The following is a 14,507-nucleotide window of genomic DNA, read 5'->3' on the forward strand; positions in this document are numbered from 1 at the left end:
ATATACCTTCTATGCACTTGCAATAATACAAATGATTATATGGTGTGCAAAATTAAACATTTATTTACTGAAAGAGGTTTGTTCCATCCCCCTGACCCCACAAGAATATCACCACATATCACTGGCAGTATCACATTCTCATCCTTAATAATATTTCTAAGCAAATCAATGGTTAGTATGTGTGATTTTCAGCAGAAAGGTGTTGAAAATTCATTTTAGTTCCAAGCTTGGTAGACTGGGCCAACTCGAAAGACCAGGGGCTTCTAGCATAGCCAAATAATTATATGAATAATTATTTTCTTACTAAATATCTAATTCACTAAATATTATCCCCAAAACCTCTCTGAACCCTTCACTCTACCCTCAGATGTTGCATCTCTAATAAGTACATTTATCACATATTCCTGAGTTAATAATTTGAATAAATGACAGTTTAAAACTACAGATATCACATAATCATTTGAGTATAAAAAAGCTGAGAAAGATGAAATAATTCTTTTCATAAAATACTCTCTTTGAACAAGTTATGCTAGACGGTTCATCACACACAGTAAAGGCTGCATAATATTCCTTCATACTGTAGGTTCCATAGATACTACCACATTCATTTATTTATGAATTGATTTATTAATTGAATTAACATAATAAATGGTTTATTCTACATTATTCTTTGTGTTAAGCACTAGAAAATAGATGTATAAAAATAGTGTGTGCATGAAACGAGAAGCTACTATTAATGAGAGAACATGTATAAAAGAGGACAGAAACAAAGACAATGAGTTAGAAAATTTGGAAATGCATAGTTCAGCCAGAACTTGAGGACAGAGTCAAATTTAAAAAAAAAAAAAAAAGAGAGAAAGAAAAGTAAAGGAAACAGGAGGCACTTTGAAAACGTTTTGCCAATACTCTCTCTTCATCAATAGTTAGAGTATCCAAAAAACACAGGAGGAATCTGATTACGAAAAGATCTTAGTCAAAACTGTGCTTTCTCTTCTCACTTTGTAGTAGGCCTGGTCCTAGAACCATTATCTAATGATGACACTGTGATATGAAAACCATCATGCTATTAGAAGCAGAGGTCAGGATCAAAATTCAGTCAATTATAACTAGGGAGAAGATGTTTTAAAGCACTTGAGAGGGGTTTGCTGCACAACATGTGACACAATGAAGATGAAACACATAAGTTCTGTATGTAATCACTGGAGCCAGAACTTTAAAAAGAAATTCTCTGATCTGCTGCTTCTACCATTATTCTTCAATCCAGAGCTACTAAAAAACAAAACCAAACCAAAAAAAACCCAAAGATATATAAATTTCTGAAGTCTGCTTTTCTATTTACCAGGCACTGAGCTTTGTAAACCCAGTAAATAGATTCGCTGAGTTGAGGCACCCTCTGGGTGTTCTATGTAAGGATACTAGACCATCCAGACATTTCATTGCCAGCTCTCTCTCTTACCATCTCTCAGGAGAGTGTAGACCTCCAGGATGGGATACAGTACAAGGAACCAGCAATAATAGTAAAGATATGAACAACAACAACAACAACAAAACACCATCATAATAGTAGTATGGGTTTATGTGGCTTTTTACAAAAATCATATGTAGAAATATTTGTTAAATACAGCAAGGAAATAGAAGATAGGAGATAATTGTAAAAGGGAAGCAATAATATACAAATTAGTGATTTCAACAGTTTTTTTTTAAATAATAGCAAGGAAAGATATTTCTAATTTAAGGATTCTCTGGTCAAATATAAAGTTCTTTCTTGGATGTTTTGCTTGGAGACAAGGAGAGTCATAGCTCATTTCATTGTACTTCACTTTATGGCATTTTGAGGCTATTGTGTTTTTTGCTAATTGAAGATCTTTGGCAACCCTGCATCTAAAAATTATTGTGGCCACTTTTCCAACAAGACTTCATCTCTTCCTGTTTCTGTGTCACATTTTAATTATTCTTGTAATATTTCAAATATTTTTATTATTACTGTATCTCTTCTGATGTTCTGTATTCAGTGAGCTTTGACATTACTATTGTAATAGTTTTGGGGTGTCACAAACCATGCTTATATAAGATGGCAACATTAATTAATACATGGTGTGCTGGTTCTGGCTGCTTCATCCACTGGTTATTCCCAATATTGTTTTCCCTCAGGGAATAGGCCTCTTGAGGCTTATTATTATGATGAATATTTTGTACCAGTAAGAGCTGAAAGTTGTAATTGCAGCCACAAGTCCACATTTAATAAAAATAAACCAAAATTTACAAAAATAAATCATGAAAATCAAGATACTGATCTTGCATTAAGGGTATTTAGCTTAGAATTCAGTTGAACTCTTTTATAAAACAAAGAAAGAGTATATACCAAATTGAAGATATGTTTTAACAAAGTTGCTTCCTACCTCAGAGTCACTATAGACATAACAGATTCACAAAGAGCATTCAGCCACCACTTAGGCTATTTCTGAACACTCTAATAAAAACTGCATGTTGGCCAACAAAAGTGCACAAACTAAGTAAATCAAAGTTCCTTTGCTTTGGGCAGAATTACAATTCAAAGTGATAAAGAAGACAACTTCATTCTGATCAGAAGTTCTAATTGACAGTCAATGAAAAAGTAATTTCTGAGCATCAAATTATGACAAAGGATCCCCAAACAGCAAAAAAGAGGGGAAGAAACAACTGGTTTAATACTTACCAACATATTCTTTAAACACCAGAATCATCACAGCCAAAATCAGGGAGTATGCTTTATTTTGAAATGAAAAGTATCATCAGTACAGACCGCTTTTCATTCTTGGCACTTCGGATACTCCTCACAAAAAGTGTTAAACATATTTATAGCCATGTACTTGAGTGAGATCTGAGTTAATTTCAAATCCAGACACAAAAATTCTGAGGCTAAGGTTTAATTCACAACAAGTTTCACAATTCCCTCCACATATCAGTAACATGAGCATTCTCAAAATTGAACTAGAGTAAGGAAAGGCTGTTGCAACCAGAACACACCCAGGCTCAGTTCTGTTAGCAATGGCAAAGGAAAATGATCAGATCAAACCTACAAAGACAGTAGAAATATTACCACCAAACCTCAGATAATTAATCATAAAATTACAGCTTTGCAACAGGTTGTATTCCATTAGCTCTATCCTGACAAGGACCGAAGACATTGCATTGGTGATTACAGAAGAGGCAAAACTATCAAATTTAACTTACTTAACTTTTAAATAGGTTTTATTTTGACGGTCAAATTGTTTAAGAGGAAGAGAAGAATCTGTTCATGTTTTTCAACTTGTTTCTGTAACTATGTGCAGCAGTAATTCATCCTATACACTTTTATTTAAAACACTTTGCCTTTTTTAGATTTTTCTTTTTTTTTTTGAGAGACCAAATGTCACCAGCTTATCATCTACATTGACAGTACCAGTCTCAGAACATTTCTCAACTGACACTGTATGGAGATACATAGTAATATTTTTCACAGAAAGCATTACATTCTGATTCAACATGAAATTTTTAAATAGCATTATTATTAATTCATAAGAGCTTCCACTCAATTCCATTAGTCCTTCAAGTGAACATTTAATAATATGGAAAAAAAGCTCCAGGTGGCTAGAAGTTACTGGTTGCACTCTGGAAACAGGTGGAGTTTCACTGTTCAGTGGGCCTCCTTATTCCCTGAGACAAAACAATATTGAAATCAGGCCAGTGAAAAGTCCTACCGTGGCCTCTTAGAGTTAAAATGAAAGGAAGAATTGCACATCTCTTACTTTAAAACCAAAGCTAGAAACAATTAAGTCTAGAGAGGAAGGCATGTTGAAAGCCAAGACAGGACAAAAGCTAGGACTTTTGCACTGAATAGTTAGCCAAGTCGTGATGCAGAGGAAAGGTTCTTGAAGGGTATTAAGTGTTACTCCAGTGAACACCACAGATAATAGGAAAACAAAACATCCTTGCTGATGATATAGAGAAGGCCTGAGTGACCTGGATAGAAGATCAAACTAGCCACAACATTCCTGTAAGCCAAAACCTAATCCAGAGCAAGACCCCTAACTCTTCAACTCTATGAAGGCTGAGAGGGGCAAGAAAGCTGCAGAAGAAAAGTCAGAAGATAACAAGGATTGTTTCATGGGTTTTAGGGAAAGAAAGCCAACTCCATGACAAAAGAACAGTGAAGCAACGGGTGCTGATGTAGAAGCTGCAGTAAATTATCCAGGGGTCTTGCTAGGATCATTGACGAAAGTGGCTAAACTAAACAGCTTTTGTAGTGTAGCTGTAACAGCCTTATACTGGACAGGCATGCCATCTAGGACTTCCATAGCTAAAGAGGGGAAATCAACGCCTGGCTTCAAACTTTCAAAGGATATATTGACTCTCTTATCAGGAACTAATGAAACTGACAACCCTAAGTTGAAGCTAATGTTAATTTACCATTCTGAAAATCCTAGATCCAACAAAGTTATGCTAATCTATTCTGCATATGTTCTATAAATGGAATGACAAAGACTGGATGACAGCACATCCATTTATAGCAGGCTTTACTGAATATTTTAAACCTACTGTTCAAGACCAAGTATTCGGAAAACACTATAACTTTAAAATTATGACTGCTCATTGACAACGCACCTGGTCACCCAAGACATCTGATAAAGGTGTTTAAGGAGACTCACGTTGCTTTCATGCTGCTAACACAATGTCCATTCTCCAGACTATGAATCGAGGAGTAATTTCAACTTTCAGTCTCATTATTTAAGAAATATATTTCTTAAGACTCTAGCTGCCATAGATAGTGATTCATCTGATGAATCTAGGAAAGTAAACTGAAAACTTTGTTGAAAGGGTTCACCATTATAGATGACACTCAGAACATTCATGGTTCATGAAAGGAGGTCAAAATAGCAACATTAAAAGGAGTTTGGGGGCCAGGCACTGTGGCTCATGCCTGTAATCCCAGCAATTTGTGGGGCAGGTGAGGGTGGATCACCTGAGGTCAAGAGTTCGAGACCAGCCTGACCAACGTGGAGGAACCATGTCTCTACTAAAAATCCAGATTAGCCAGATGTGGTAGCAAATGCCTGTAATCCCAGAAACTCAGGAGGCTGAGGCAGGAAAACTGCTTGAACCTGGGAGGCAGATATTGTGAGATCATGCCATTGCACTCCAACCTGAGCAACAAGAGTGAAACTCTGTCTCAGAAAAAAAAAAAGTCATTTGGAAAAAGTTTATTCCAATCCTCATGGATGACTTTGAGAAGTTCAAGACTAGTAGAGAATGTAACTGTAGATGTGATTAAAAAAACAGCAAGAGAATTAGACTTAGAAGCAAAGCCTGAAGTTGTAAGTTTTGGTAATATTGGGGTAAAACTTGAACAGATGAGGAGGTACTTATTATGGATGAGCAAGAAAATGATTTTTTGATGTGGAATATACTCCTGGTGAAGATGCTACGAATCTTGTTGAAATGACAACAAAGGATTTCAAATATTACAAAAATTGAGTTGTAATGACGGAGTTTGGGAGGATTGACTTTAATTATGAAAGTTCAACTGTGGGTCAAATGCTGTATGACATGCTAAAGAGAAATCTTTTGTGAAAGGAAGAATCAATCAGTGTGGCAAACTTCACTGTTGTCTTATTGTAAGCAATTGCCACAGCCACCCCAACCTTCAGCAACCACTACTCTGACCAGTAAGCAGCTTTCAACATCAAGGCAGACTCTCCACCAGTAAACAGATTTGTACTTGCTGAAATTATTTGTTAGCATTTTTTAACCATCAAGTATTTTATTTTAAATTAAGATATGTACATTTTTGGACACATGCTATTGCATAATTATTAGATTGCAGTATACTGCAAACACAACTTTTATATGCACATGCAATGGGATACAAAAATTTTTTGTGACAATTTTCTTTATTGCAATATTCACTTATTATGGCGGTCTGGAACAGAAACCAAAGTATCTCTGAGGTATGCATGCATATTAATGTGGTGAAGACTCTAAAATATTTCATAGTAAATACAATGTCTCATTTTTTAATTAACAAAGTGTTTTTCTAACTGAAAACCCCTAACACAGCTCTGGGCTTTTGAAATGAACAAATGGGAGAGCCACTGGCTATCCAGTATTGCCTCAGTAATGTTTCTTTCATCAAAAATATTTTACTAAAATTATTTACAGTCTTATATTTAAAAGTCTTGCTTCCTAAGATCTATAAAATATGCTTTTTGTGGAAAACAAATTATGTTAAGTTCTGAAGAAGATATTTTTTATTCAAATATGTGTAAACCACACCTGGCTAAATGGTATTCTTGTCTCTGTTGCTTGATATTTAGCACTATAATCAAACCATATTGCAGCGTTCACAGCTTCTGATGAGCCCTAAATGAGGCTCCATCGATCTGGCAGACTATTTCAAGAGTAGAACTAAAGATGAAAAATACCACCTTTATTCTAAAATAAAACTCTACTTCACCAAATGAATCCAAACTAAATCATTTAAGTAGGAATAATTGAATCTGGGCATTTCTTAAGGATTATTCCAGAGCCATAATCTGCCCCAGCTAGCTCTAATCCTTACTCAATGAAATGTGTTCTAAGAATATTACCAGCACTAATGAAAACTGAAAGGTATAAAAAACTAATTCCTTGCATACTATTTAGTAGCAGTATTTAAATCACGTATCTAATTTTATTTTTAAAAAAATATTTTTTGAAGTATAATACTTTTTTAAAAGTATCTTGTTTATGGTCTAACACATATTAGGACATCACATCAAAACACATATTTCATAAAACATTTTAACATCACATTAATTCTGTCATTCCCCTCATTATTTGAAAGACAATATTATTTTCAACGTTCAATTCCTATTTAACAAAAACAATATTTAAAAAGTAATGTTTTCTACGTAATAACTATAATGAAAGTTTTTATCAGGCATTATGATTGTTTTATTAAGCACTGTAATCTTCCATTTCTCTAATCAGATTACTTTCCTTTGATCTATTAACAATTATACAATCATAAATATAGAATATTTACTTTGATTCGTAAAGCAAATCAATTATTCAGTCAGAGAAAAAGGAGCAGATGAAATATTTTTTCTTTTGTGTTTATATTACACTAATTCTCACATGGCAATTTTGAGAACCTTCTAGTATTCAGTGAAGGATTTGACTGGCCAAGAACATGGCTTCTACATTTGAAAGGGAAAGTTAAATGTTACATATGTAAAGTCAAAAGGTGATAATGGCATCATGAAAGAAAAGAGGACAGGAAAATGAAAATTTGGTTAGGGGTGAGTGACTCAGGTAGAGAGCTCTGAGAACTATAACACTGAATTGGCAAATAAGCAAGTTGTTTTTACTGTTAAAGAACAAAAGGGGCCCAGAGCCTTAGCTAACATCTGTAATGCGAGGGAAGGCCTAGGTGGGCAGATCACCTGAGGACAGGTTTTGGAGACCAATCCGGCCAACATGGTGAAACCCCTCCTCTACTAAAAATACAAAAATTAGCAGACCATCCTGGTTTATGCCTGTAATCTTAGCTACTTGGGAGGCTAAGGCAGGAGAATTGCTTGAACCCTGGAGGCAGAGAATGTAGTTAGCCAAGACTGTACCACTGCATTTCAGCCTGCGTGACAGAACAAGACTCTGTCTGAAGGAAAAAGAAAAAGAAAAAAAAAATTACCAAGGCCTGGTGGCATGCACCTATAATCCCAGCTACTCAGGAAGGTGGAGGTTGCAGTGAGTGGAGATTGTGCCATTTCACACTGCACTGGAGCCTGGGCAACAGAGAGAGACTATCTCAAAAAAAAAAAAAGGAAGCAAAAGATCTCCACTGTCAAATTGTTTTTTTTTTTTCAATTTTAAACGCCATATTTTTTATCTTTCTAGAATATATTCATACTAATTGGTATCCTTAAAAATGAATTAGAAATAAGTTGAAATTAAACAAATACTTTCTATGATATACAGTTACATGGCAAAATTTCAAAATTCATTTGCCTTAAGCTGGAGCAGTAGCTAAAATCAAATAATTTTTTGTCCTTTGTGCCAAGAAAAGTGTAAACTAAGCTTTAGGATTTGATATCCGAACTAGTCAGAAGGTAGAAAAATTTGATCCCTGAGGGAAAAAAAAAAACTAGAATAGAATGTTTATGATTTAAATCCTCTCTCTTGAAGACATCTAAGATGAAAGAGGTAAAATTTTTATGTCAACTTTATAGGAAAATAAACTTAAGCCCTTCAAAGACCAGTTAATAGGTAATCAAATACAAGCGATTCCTAATTCTCCTACAAATGCTCCACCAAAAATATGTTATTTTCATCCCTACCTGTCCACTTACTTTTGAATTGCTTTGGGAAGGTCACATTATCACAGAATGGGGATAAACGCAGTTTGCAGAGTTAGTCTGAGTTGAGAGCCTGTTTTCCTGTTTGCATGCTGGAATCGTGAGTTCTGTAAAAAACTCTGAATCAAAAACTGGACAAAAAATTCCTTGGATTTTCATATATGCCAAACTGTGTTGAACTTTCTGTTTTGTAAAAACAATATATAATTTTATTTTATTCTTCTATTTAAGCTTAGTTACCTACTAAATTCCAGTTTGATTCATTAGTTCAGAGCACTGTGAGATTCAAAAACTCTTGGCCAAAGATCAGTTGCATGCTTGACTTTCTGTAATGAGGAATTTCAGCACTGATCCAGGTAGAACAAATTAACACAGAATCATTGCATGATGTTTACTTAACTCTTTGGCACATGGTAATCAAACATACGAATGTGATTAAAGCCTTTTTTTCCTTTTATGACTCAGATGTTTAAATTAATAACTGATTGATTAGTTGGTTTAACAATAATTGAAAGTCTCTTTTTTTAAAATAGTAAGTTAGGCTCTGGGAATATAGCTATGAATAAAAATAAGATGGTTCCTGTCCCTTACAGACAAGTGTATATGGGATGTCTGGCAAAAGATAACACTTCCAGAATGAAGATGCTTTGAAATTCTCTGAAGTCAGCTGTATAGGTATACACTACTACTAGTCTACTTGGCTGTACATTGATAAGACTGCTTAGCACTTTAAAGATAAGTGGGTATTGAGCTTTGAGTATGCAGGTAGAGGAATCAGATCAAGCCATAGAGTAAAATAACAGACAAACTTCTCTTGAATAAAGTGATCTATTTTAGTTTCCAGAGTCCTATGAATAGGGTAAATATTCCAAGATTTCCAGAGAAAGATTGCTCTAGTATAAACTAAGGAATTCTTGCTTTGGATTTTTCTGCATATGCACTGAAAGAATAGGAAGAAAGGGCTGGCCTTTCCCCTAAAATCAATCTCAGGGATCTCTACTGCATTTTTCCTCCTTGCAATGGTGTTATGGACTTCAATATACAAACAAAACAGTTATATTTGAGATATGTCCCACTATTTTTTTAAGGCAAAAAAAAAAAAATGGAGAACAAGTTGAACTTTGTGCTTCATGTAGAAAATCAAGATGTTTTGGACCAAAAAATATCAGTAATAATTATTAGGGCTAATGTTTATTGTTGGCTTAGGTGTGCCCGATTAGTGCAATTTACTTTATTTCATTTTTCCCTTAATAGTCTGATGTCTATTAAGAAGTACTATTTTGAGTGTCACATTATTGATGTTAAGCAACCTTAACACAGATCACATCAGTATTTACTGTGTCTTCACTGATTGGGAGAAGAGGCAAAGTATCAATACCCTTATATCTTCCACTTAAAAATATATGTATATACTTAGAAAGATAACATCAATAATTTTGAAAATAAAATCACCATATCTTATATTTTTCCAGCCTTTGTCTATATACATTTGTATTAAACAAATTTAGAATAGAATGTACATACTGACAATTCTGTATGCTTCTAACAGTTTGATTTCAAAAAAAGATAAAGCTCTAGAAAGCCAGATAATTATTATGTTAATCAAGAGTAACTAATTTAAAATGATGCCATTTCCCTCAGAGCTTGGTGAACAGCAAAACATCAAATAACATTCAGGATACCAACAGAATTTAGATAGCCCCATGGGCTTGTATAATGGGATTTTGTCTTATGTGACTTCATCCTCATTTGAACTCTTACTTGAGTTTTTTTCTTTTCATTTATGGCATTTAATAAAGGCTATCTTCTCTTATTATTTAGATGCATGTCATCTCTCTAAAGAAAGGATAAAATCTGAGCTCATGGAGTATTCCTTATATCACTATATATCATGTAAATTAAGAATTCAATAAATATTTGTTAAAAAATGGATACATGAATATAAAAACTAAAAAAAGAAATTTACAAATGTACAGCATAAAACAATGTGACTGTTTTGCTTTGGAAGAATGCCAGGAAATCTTAAGCAGTACATCCTACAGAAGTAGAATAATCTTGAACCTCTTAATAACAGAGAATGTTAAAGTTCCAACTACTGTCCAAGTACTCTGTCTTCTTCCCATCCTCTAGCCAGATTTGTCAACAAATAACAGACCTCAATATTCCTCAAAACAAACAATAAAATTAAATTCATTGAAGGAGATGAAAAGTACTCCTGGGCTACATCAAAATAATTTCAAATATTTGTTTTATAAAAGAAATTTTTCTAATCTACTATCACCATCAACTGGAACTGATGAGTGACTCAGATATTTGAAAGATGACTGAGTAAAACTACCTCCTACACTGAATAATAAACATTTTTAATGGAAAATTAATGTCATGTAGACAATGTAGGGAAGGAATTTTTCTTTGTTCAAATGACATCCTGGTTAAATCAACTTGCAAGTAGATACCTTACTGCTTCTTGAAAAACTCTTCTCCATAGAAGAATTTAACCCAGTTACATCAATCATGAATGACTGCCATATTGCCTCTATTTTTCTCCTTCAATTTCTGAACTTTATGTCCTCATTTTGAGTAGCACAAATTAAATATTTGTTGCAAAGCTATTGAAATGTTTAGAAATACCTGGGGAAGCCAAAACACCAGCTGGTTTTCTTTTCTGGTCTCCAACTCTATATTTATCTGAGCAGAAGTAAATATACTGATCAGAGGATTTAAAAGCTTAAGAAGGAGTAAAATACATACATACATACATATATATATATATGTATATATATATGTATATACATAATGATGAATATTTTGCTCCTAGCTAGACTTATTCCTTTTAAATAGAAAAGCCTTATATACACACACACACACACATATATATATATATATATATATATGTATGTATGTATGTATTTTACTCATTCTTATATACATATATATGTATATAAAATTCCCAAATCTTGAAATCTTAAGTCATTCTCCAAATTATAAAGTAGCTAAGGATGCTTGATCTTTGTCCCTGAAGGTGTGACATAAATCCATCAACACTGACTTACAAACCACTTTGCAGGACTAAATGGTTTTCAGAGTGACAGGATACACGAATGGACTTACTTGTGAAATTCTGATAAAGATGGGAGGTATCCTGATTGTAGCCTGGTTGTGCTGACTAGAAAAGAACAAACTCTGTATTTGGGCTGATGCTGACCTGGATAACTTAATCCTCTTTATCTTGTACATGAGAATGTGTGTGATTTAAGGCAAGATTTTGTAGATTATTTTGATAAATGATGCCTTGCTTACCCTCATTACTCAACGAGTGTACCTCTTTCATGGACTCAGCACAGGTGTAAAGTTACTTCAATGCTTCATATTGTTTCACACATACAATCAAGGAGATTAAAATTACTGAGAGTTTTCTGTCTTTAGAGAAAAAATAATGACGAATATTTTGCTCCTAGCTAGACTTATTCCTTTTAAATAGAAAAGCGTCACCTCAAGGGAGAATGAACATTTGAAAACTGCATAAGGAACTTCCTACCTTAGCTCCAGTGTACTAACCTTGGACTGTACTTTGACTGAACGAGGAATAAGAAGGCAAAATTATTTCTCATTTCCATGTCATTTAAGTTTCCTGTTAAGACTATACATAGATTGAGTTCCAAGAGCTTAGCGTGACAGTCTTTTAATGGAGAATTTTTTTAAAAGAATTTGTTCTGTTTCTTATAAATGTGCTTAGCCAAGATATTTTAAAATACAAGAAAACAATTCATTCTTGATAGATGTTGAAGTAATATGTTCTCCTTTACTTGAAAAAAATACAATAAAAATAGCACTGGATAAAGTTCAATATATTTTCAAGAGATTAATTCAATTTAACCATGTTTACTTCTCACTTCTATATTTTACAACATAATTAAATTCTTCTCAATGCATGGCTTACAGTCTACCAACACTGGAATTAGCTTTCTTCTTGCTAAAACTATAAATTCTCAGCCTCTACCCTGTCCTCCCTCTGTGTTCCACTGCTCCCTGTGGAACACTAATGAATCAGAATCTCTGGTGATAAAGATCTCAGATGATGCATTTTACTTATTTTCCTGGTAGATAAGATGTACATTGATATAGCCAAACTGTAGTAATAATCAAGAAAATTGGGTTTTCATACTTTCATAATTTATAAATTTGGTGTTCAAAACAGAATTCACACCATGTCAAAATATATAATTTTTAACATAGAAGGTGATACATCTAAACATTACAAAGGGATCCCTCTGGAAATTGACTGACGATTAAATGACTTGAGAGAAGAAGCCAAAAATATTAGAATTTTAATATGATAGTATTCAGTAGATAGGTGATTGAATTGAGAGGAGAACACTGTGTGGCTGTGGATGCTGTTTTAGTGTACAACATGTTTCCAGGCCCCAGTAAAGGTACCTTCTGCTAGTTCAAATATACTTAAAGCAGTAACTTTCCTCAACTGAACTAAAAGTTGGAAAGCATTTTTTTAAATCCATCATAACACTTTATATGTGGCAAATCTTCAGTAAATCCTTAATGAATATTAACAAAAATGTCATTTTCATTTATTCTTGGTAGATATGATGTTTGCTTTCAAATTTAATTATATCTCTATTCTAAAAATGAATTATTTTGAAAAATTCATTTAACTTCTCTGGATCTCAATTCCTTCATCTATAAAATAAATATAATATTAAATGGGTGCTCCCCAAAATTCAGGCCACCCATGTATATTGAGCCATATCTGCACACCATGTATATTATTATTTTCTTCAAAATAATGTTCTAAAATAATGAGCTATGCTTTTCTAACATGCAGTAAAATTAATTTATATTTATTAAAAAATTTTAAATGTTCACTCCTACACAGCCAAATGTGTTATGTTGAACCTTAACTTTACAACCTTGCTTAAGGAAAAATACTTTTGAATTAATATGTAGTTGCTACCTCTAGTTCCTTGGAACACAAAACAACCAAAATTTTGAACAATATTTACATCTAATAAAGTTCAGTTGTTTTCCAATTACAAAACAATATGTTATTGATTTTATGGATACACACTTGATTTCTGCCTAAAACAAATGTATTAAAAATTATGTGAATGATTGTAAATACTAATTAACACCACCACCACCAAATCTGCATCAGAAAGTGCATGAAAAAAAAAGAAAATAAGCTGGTTTGAAATATTTAAAACCAACATTTAGAAGACAAATCTTTGAAGAGTGGTGGAATTATCTGAGTATCACTATAACTTAATTGACAACAGTTTTAATTAGATTTTTTACATCTACAAGTCAGCATGTCAGGCAAAGTCCCCAAATGCTCATGATGTGCATTAAATGGATCTGGTGTCTTTTCATGTAGAAAAGATGAAAAATATTCTTTGTAGCTTCTGTCTTTAAATTCTAACCTTTACTCATATATAAAAATATAATATTTTAAAAATTATATAATATTTTGCTTTCAAAAGTAATGGAAAGTTGGAAAATAATGGAGTACATTTGGGATGTTTAAAATGGGGATGTAAAAGTCATATTGAACCCAATTTTTACTTCTTAATTATTTATCACTATTAACAAGATGGAGGTATACTATATATTTGAAAGCAGAGATGATAATATTACGTTTGGTTTAAAACAAACTAAAGGAAAATCAGTAGGATGCTATCCTAATCATTCATTTTAAGAACGTTAATTTAAAATATCATTTTCTTTTGAATGAATGTCATATGCAAAATACTAAGGAAACCCCTTCAATCCTATCTTCATGAAGAGGTTACTAACTGGAACACACTATGATATTTGAAGTTACAGTAAATACGATAAAACACACTAAATTAGTCACAGACTACTACAAAGAGCCCAAATTTTGTGACAATATCAATGATATGTGCAGCAGAAAATCTGGATATTCAAAGGTTGAGGGTTTCCAGGTGAGAAGGGTCCCTCTATCAGTTTCTGCTCTTTTCTCTTCCTGAATGTAAGAACAATAGTGGGAGGTAGAAGTTTCAGGACAGGGCTCCTTCATAATTTGAGGAAGTTTAAACTCGTATCCAATTCTGCAAGAGTCTTGTTCTGTCACCTAGGCTGGAGTGCAGTGACACAATCTCAGCTAACTGCAACCTCCAC

The 14,507-nt window shown here is 33.3% G+C and overlaps 1 protein-coding gene across 5 annotated transcripts in view; it reads right to left on the reverse strand.

The window, feature by feature from the left end:
* The window catches only part of GRID2 (glutamate ionotropic receptor delta type subunit 2), a 1,554,413-nt gene that overhangs the window by 914,592 nt on the left and 625,314 nt on the right, over window positions 1-14,507 (reverse strand). The gene's annotated exons all lie outside the window — the stretch shown is intronic.

This window comes from Callithrix jacchus, chromosome 3 (assembly GCF_049354715.1).
Source record: "Callithrix jacchus isolate 240 chromosome 3, calJac240_pri, whole genome shotgun sequence".
NCBI classification, from domain to species: Eukaryota; Metazoa; Chordata; class Mammalia; order Primates; family Cebidae; genus Callithrix; species Callithrix jacchus.